Genomic DNA, 6,000 nt, shown 5'->3' on the forward strand with positions numbered 1-6,000 from the left:
TCATGAATCCCAGAGGGGCATTCCCGAGGCTCCCAGGGTGCTGCTCCTGCCGTGCCTCCCAAGGAGCCGTGCAGGGCAGGGACAAGGTGCAGCAGCTGTGTTGGTGCTGCAGTGCCACAACAGCCCCTGGTTCCAGGAGTTTCCGCACTGCCAACAGCCGTTCCTGGGTTCCATGATGCCCTGCTGTGTCCCCATGGATATTTGGTGTCATGAAGTTCTTCAGTGTAACAATGGCCACCTCGCTCCATGAGCTTCTGCAGTGTCCAAATGGCCTCCTTGGATGGGCAGTGTCACCATGGACCATTGGCTCCATGCAGCCCTGCTGGGTCACCATGGACTCCTTGGTTCCATGAGGTTCTGGGGGTGTCTCCATGGTCTCCTTGGATCCACAGTGTCACAATGGACCACTGGATCCACGTGGCCCTGCTGTGTCACCATGGGTCCTTGGTTACGTGGGACCCCAGGGTCACAATTGACTCCTTGCTTCCACGTCACCCCCTCAATCCCAAAATGACCCTTTCCTTCCATGGGGAACACAAAATATTTATAGAAACATTGAGCAAATCCTGCTTAACACACCTGGGAACACCTGTTTGCATTCCAGAGGGAATTTAAAGGTGAGGATGGCACCAGTAGCTTCCATCTGCAACAGAGATCCAGGGAAAGGAGTGGAACAGAGAATTCAACTGGGAGACTCAGAGAATTCTGCTTCCAGAGATCAATTCTGGTCACACTGTTCCTTGTAGAAAGGTGACACCATTCCAGGCAGCGTGTACTGAGCAGGTGGCTCCTGAGTGGGGTTTGTTGTTTAGGAAACCTGCTCAGGCTTTTCCATTCTCTCCTTCCCAAGAGGAAAACTCCTCCTGGGCCTGTGTGCAGGCAGAGCCCTGAGGAGAGCAGGTGGGACACGGTGCAATGGGCTGGGACATGGAGCTGCAGAGCTCAGGGACAAGGTTCTGCTGCAGGGCACAGGGATGTCAGTGCCCGGTGGGTGATGTCAGGCATGGTGAGGCTGGGGGTGAGGAGCAGCTTGTCCAAACAGGCTCAGCCCTCAGGGGGCTCATTCTTCTACATGCCCAGACCTCCTAAGGAGACCTTCAGTGTCAAGATCACCTGGGGAATGCTTCTATCAGCTCTTCTCTGAACTGGAAAATAAGAGAATACTCACTTGATTAAAGAAAAAATGTCATGAGGTGCACTTGGAAATCTTCCTCCTTACAAGAACTCCAAACTGACTCCAATCAGCTGCACAAGCCCTGGAGACTTGCAGACGATTGAATGAAGACAAAGCGCCCCTAAGGGCTTCCTTTTCTTTAATGATCCCCATGGAGGATTTGGGGTGAAGTCCAGAACCCTCAGGCACTGAGAGAAGGCTGAAGAAGCTGCTCAAGGAGTCAGGAGCAAAACTCCAAGTCCCTTGGGCCCCAGTGAGGGCAGGGACTGCCAAAGGCTCCCCAGGGACTGGTGAGAGCAGATCCTTGAGGCCAGGATTGCAGGGAGCCAAAGGCTCAGAGCAGGGAACTGCAATGCTGAGCAAGGCCTGGGCTGGCTGGGGGAAGCAGAAAGGCCAAGCCCTGAGCGCAGCCTGGCACAGCAGGGCCTGCCCCTCACGGGTGGCTCGGGGCTGTTTGTGGGGCAGGGGTATGTGAGGGGCAGCAAAGACAAATGTCACAAACCTGTGTGACCCTGCAGATCCTCATGGAACCAAGGGGCCATTGTGACACTGTGCTGCCTCATGGAATCAAGGAGACCATTGTGAACTCAGAGACCCCAAGGAACCAAGGGTCCATGGTGACCTTGTGCAGCCGCAGTGTCACAGAGGAGCCGCTGTGACACAGCGAGGGCACACGGAGCCCAGGGGCCATTGTGACACATCAGGGCTCTGTGGAACCACGAAGCCATTGTGACATTGCAAGGCCTCATGGAAGCACGGGGCCATTGTGACACTGTAGAAGCAAGGGGAACATTGTGACACTCCAGGGCCTCATGGAACCAAGGAGACCACTGTGACACTGGGGGGTCCATGGAACCAAGGGAACATGGAACAGGTCTGGCTGGCTGGGCCTCCTGGGGACCACCTGACCACCTTGGCATGTTGAGGGCTGCTTCTCATCTGCCCCTGAAGCCCTGGGGCTCTGGGCTTTCCTTCCTATGGGAGAGAACTGTCCTTCTCCTCCAGGGAACCAGGGCCAAAACTGGGATTTCTTCTCCAAATTTCCTTATGTAAAAGGATTGTTTCCAGATGAAATCGACCAGGAGAGACAGCTCTGGCAGGCTTGGCCACTCGGGGGCCACCTCTCATCTGCCTTTCAAACACTAGAACCATGTGCTTTTCTTTCTTATGGGAAAAAAACATCCTTCTTGACCAGGCACCCATGGCCAAAACTTGGGATCTGCCTCCAGAATTCCCTGTATCCAAGGACAGCTCCCAGACAAAAGCTGCCAGGACTGACAAGTCTGGCTGGCCTTGGCTTCCTGAGGGCTGGCACTCATCTTCCTCTGGAACATGGGGGCTCTGTGCTTTCCTTCCTAATGAAAAGAACTCCTCTTCCTGTCCAGGTGCTCACTGCCAAAAGTGAGATTCCACCTCCAAAATGCCCTGTGTCCAAGGACACCCCCTAGATGAAAAGTATCAGGAGAGACAGGCCTGGCTGGCTTGGCCTAAGGGTGGCCACCTCTCATCTTCTTCCAGAACACTTGGATTTTGTGTTTTTCATTTCTATAGGGAAAAACCTTCCATCCTGACCAGCCACCCATGGCCAAAACTGGGATTCCACCTCCAAAACTCTGTACATCCAAGGATTGCTCCCAAGTGAAAGCTGCCAGGACAGACAGGTCTGGCTGCCCTTGGCCTCTTGGGAGCTGCCTCTCACCTGCCCTAGAAACACTGGGGCTCTGTGCCTTCCTTCGAATAGAAGAGAACCTTCTTTCTTCTCAAGGGGTCCATGGTCAAAATTGAAATTCCTCCTCCCAAATTCCATATGATAAAAGCTGCCAGGACAAACAGGTCTGGTTGGTTCAGCCTCTCAGGAGCCACCTCTCTCCTCTTCTGTTTTGAAACACAATGTCTGTGCTTTCCTTCCTATGGAAAAGAACCTTCTTATCTACAGAGAAATGGCTGAAATTGGGGTTCCACCTCTAAAATTCCCTATATCCAATGGTTGCTCCCAGCCAGAATCTGCCAGTACCATCAAGTCTGGCTGGCTTTGGCCTCTGGTGGCTGCCCCTGCCACACTGGGGCTCGGTTCTTCCCTTCCCATGGAGATCACTGTGACACTGTGGGCACCCCATGGAACCAAGGGGATCATTGTGGCACCACTGGAGCCCATGGAACCAAGGGGCCATGGTGACACCGCGGGGCTTCATGGACCCAGAGACCATTATGACTCTGTGGGGCCTGATGGAACCATGGAGACCATTTCGACCCTTCAGGGCCTGGTGTCACCAAGGGGGCATTTTGACATGTCAGGGCCTTTTGGAAGCCAGGGACCATTGGGACACTGTGGGACCCCATGGAAGTGAGGGAACATGGACCAGGTCTGGCTGGCTTGGCCTCCCAGGGACCACCTGACAAGTCTGGCTGATCTTCGAATGCCAAGGGCTGCCTCTCCTCAGCTGCTGAAGCACTGGGGCTCTGTGCTTTCCTTGCTATGGAAAAGAACTCTCATTCTTCTCCAGGCACACATGGCCAGAATTCAGATTTCCCCTCCAAATTTCCTTTTATCCAGGGTTTGCTCCCATAGGAATATTGCCATGAGAAGTCTGGCTGGCAATGGTTTCATGAGGGTGACCTCTCATCTGTCCCCAAAACACTGGGGAAGGCTCCGTGCTTTCCTTCCTATGGGAAAGAACTGTCCAGCTTCTCCTAGTGCCCATGGCTGAGACTGGGGTTCTACCTCCAAAATTCCCTATATCCAAAGGCTGGTCCCAGAAAAATCTGCCATTACTGACAATTCTGGCTGGCCTTGGCCTAGTGAGGCTCTCACCTGCCTTCCAAGCACTGGGGCTCTGGGCTTTCCTTCCTATGGAAAAGAACTGTCCTTCTTGTCCAGGTGCCTATGGCCAGAATTGGGGTTCCACCTCCAACATTGCTGTTGTGACAGACTGGAGGAGATTGTTGGCTGGAAACATTTTGTGTGTTGGGAAGGAAGGGGCAGGTCCAGCCTTGCCCTGCCCTGGAACTCCAGCCCTGCCCTGCCCTGGAACCCCAATCCCCCAGAGCCTCTATCCCAGCCCAGCAGTGTCTGCCAGTCCCTGGCACAGCACAGGCAATGCTCCACAGCCACCTCTGGAGCCCCAGCCCAGCTCCTGAGTGACCAAATGACCCCAAATTCCAGCTGGGGAAGGGCCCAAGAACACCAAGAGGTATTTAAGGCTGACCGCAAGGCAAGCACACATCTTGACCCTACCTCCTCTTGGAATTTTATCTGAATACCACTGGAATTCAGGAGATGGTAGCTCTCTGTGTGCTTCTCTATATATTTTTTTTTTTTTGTCTTTCTTTCTTTCTGTCTTCTACTTCCATCCACTTGCAAATGTTGGTTAACTTAAAAATGAACAGGCTTAGAGTTTGTGAAGTGAATGGGCCAAGGTAAGGCTATGAGAAGTGTTTTTTGTTCACTGAATGTTGTATTAAACCTTTTGCCAAAGTTTCTGTGATTTCCTAAAGTTCCCAGTAATGGCTGTTTTGTTGCTTTGAGCTCCTGAGAATCTCCTGTTGGTATTTCTCCATTGACTCCAACTCAAGAGGACACAAATAACTGTAATTCCTTTAAAATGTCTCCTTAAGAGAGTTGTTTGGGGGATGGGGGTCAGGGCTTGTGTGTCCTGCTGGGCACAGCCCAGGCAGGGCTTTCACAGCCCCATCCCACACTCCATTTCCCAGCTGGAGCCGCTGGTGCCTCTGAGTTCTGCTGTCCCAGCCCCAGGGACGCTCTCCTTGTCTGCCCATTCCCCCAGGGTCTCTGGGCAGGGATGGCCTCAGTGGGGGCTGCTGACATCCTCAGCAACTTGGAGGCTGCTGCTGAATTTTACTGCTCCAGAGGCTTCTTCAGCCTTCAGCTCTTCAGTTCAGGATTTCAGTGCCCCAGGGCTTATTAACATTCAGAACACCTTAACAAACCAAGCCTCTGGAAACAATTTGATCTAAATTTTCAAATCTTTTGTGGTTAAGTAGAATTCAGAAGTGTATTTGAAGTATATTATATGTAGCAAGACAGTGAAAAAAGATTTCCTAGGTCCTATTTAGGTTTTTTTCCCCAGTTAATTCACTGATATGTGCAATCTCCAATTGGCACTGAATCCAAGCACCTCCTCATGCAGTTTGAATAGATATGAAAATCAGATGTGGGGGTCAGAGGCTGCCTGGGGCACAGGGACCATGAAATTATCAAGTTTTCAATGATCTGTGAAAGAAGGAGGAGCAGCAACAAAACTTCCACACTGGAATTAGGAAGGGCAGCCTGTGGCCTATTTAGGATGCAGATTTGGGGAGTTCTGAAATAGGCATTGATTTTTTTAAGGGAAACAGCCCTTAAAAACAAAGGGGTCCAGGGAGGATGGACACATTTCAGGAAAGTAATCTTAAGGGGGAAGGAGCAGCCTGTCCCAGTGTGGCAAAATATGAGCTAGTGAGGAAAATGACTGTCCTGGCTGCCCATGGAGTTTTTGTAGGAACTCAGGAAAGAAGAGGGTGCATTAACTTTGGACAGAAGGTCAGTCAACTTAGCAAGTGTTTAAGGATGTTGTTAGGTCATGCAGAAAAAAAAGGAAAGAGGTGAAATCTCAATTAGAGATTAACCAGGCCACTTGTGTGAAAAAAGAGTAGAAAATATTTCTATAAATAAATTAATAGCAAAATGTGGTATAAGGAGAACCTCTACTCTTTATTGGATCCAGTGGAAAATATAGTAACTAAACATAAAGAAAAGGTTGAGCTACTTAACACCTTGTTTGTATCAATTTTCAATATTAGGACAGGTTGTCCTCAGGACAAGAGTT

The sequence above is a fragment of the Taeniopygia guttata genome, chromosome 30, assembly GCF_048771995.1.
Source record: "Taeniopygia guttata chromosome 30, bTaeGut7.mat, whole genome shotgun sequence".
Taxonomy (NCBI): domain Eukaryota; kingdom Metazoa; phylum Chordata; class Aves; order Passeriformes; family Estrildidae; genus Taeniopygia; species Taeniopygia guttata.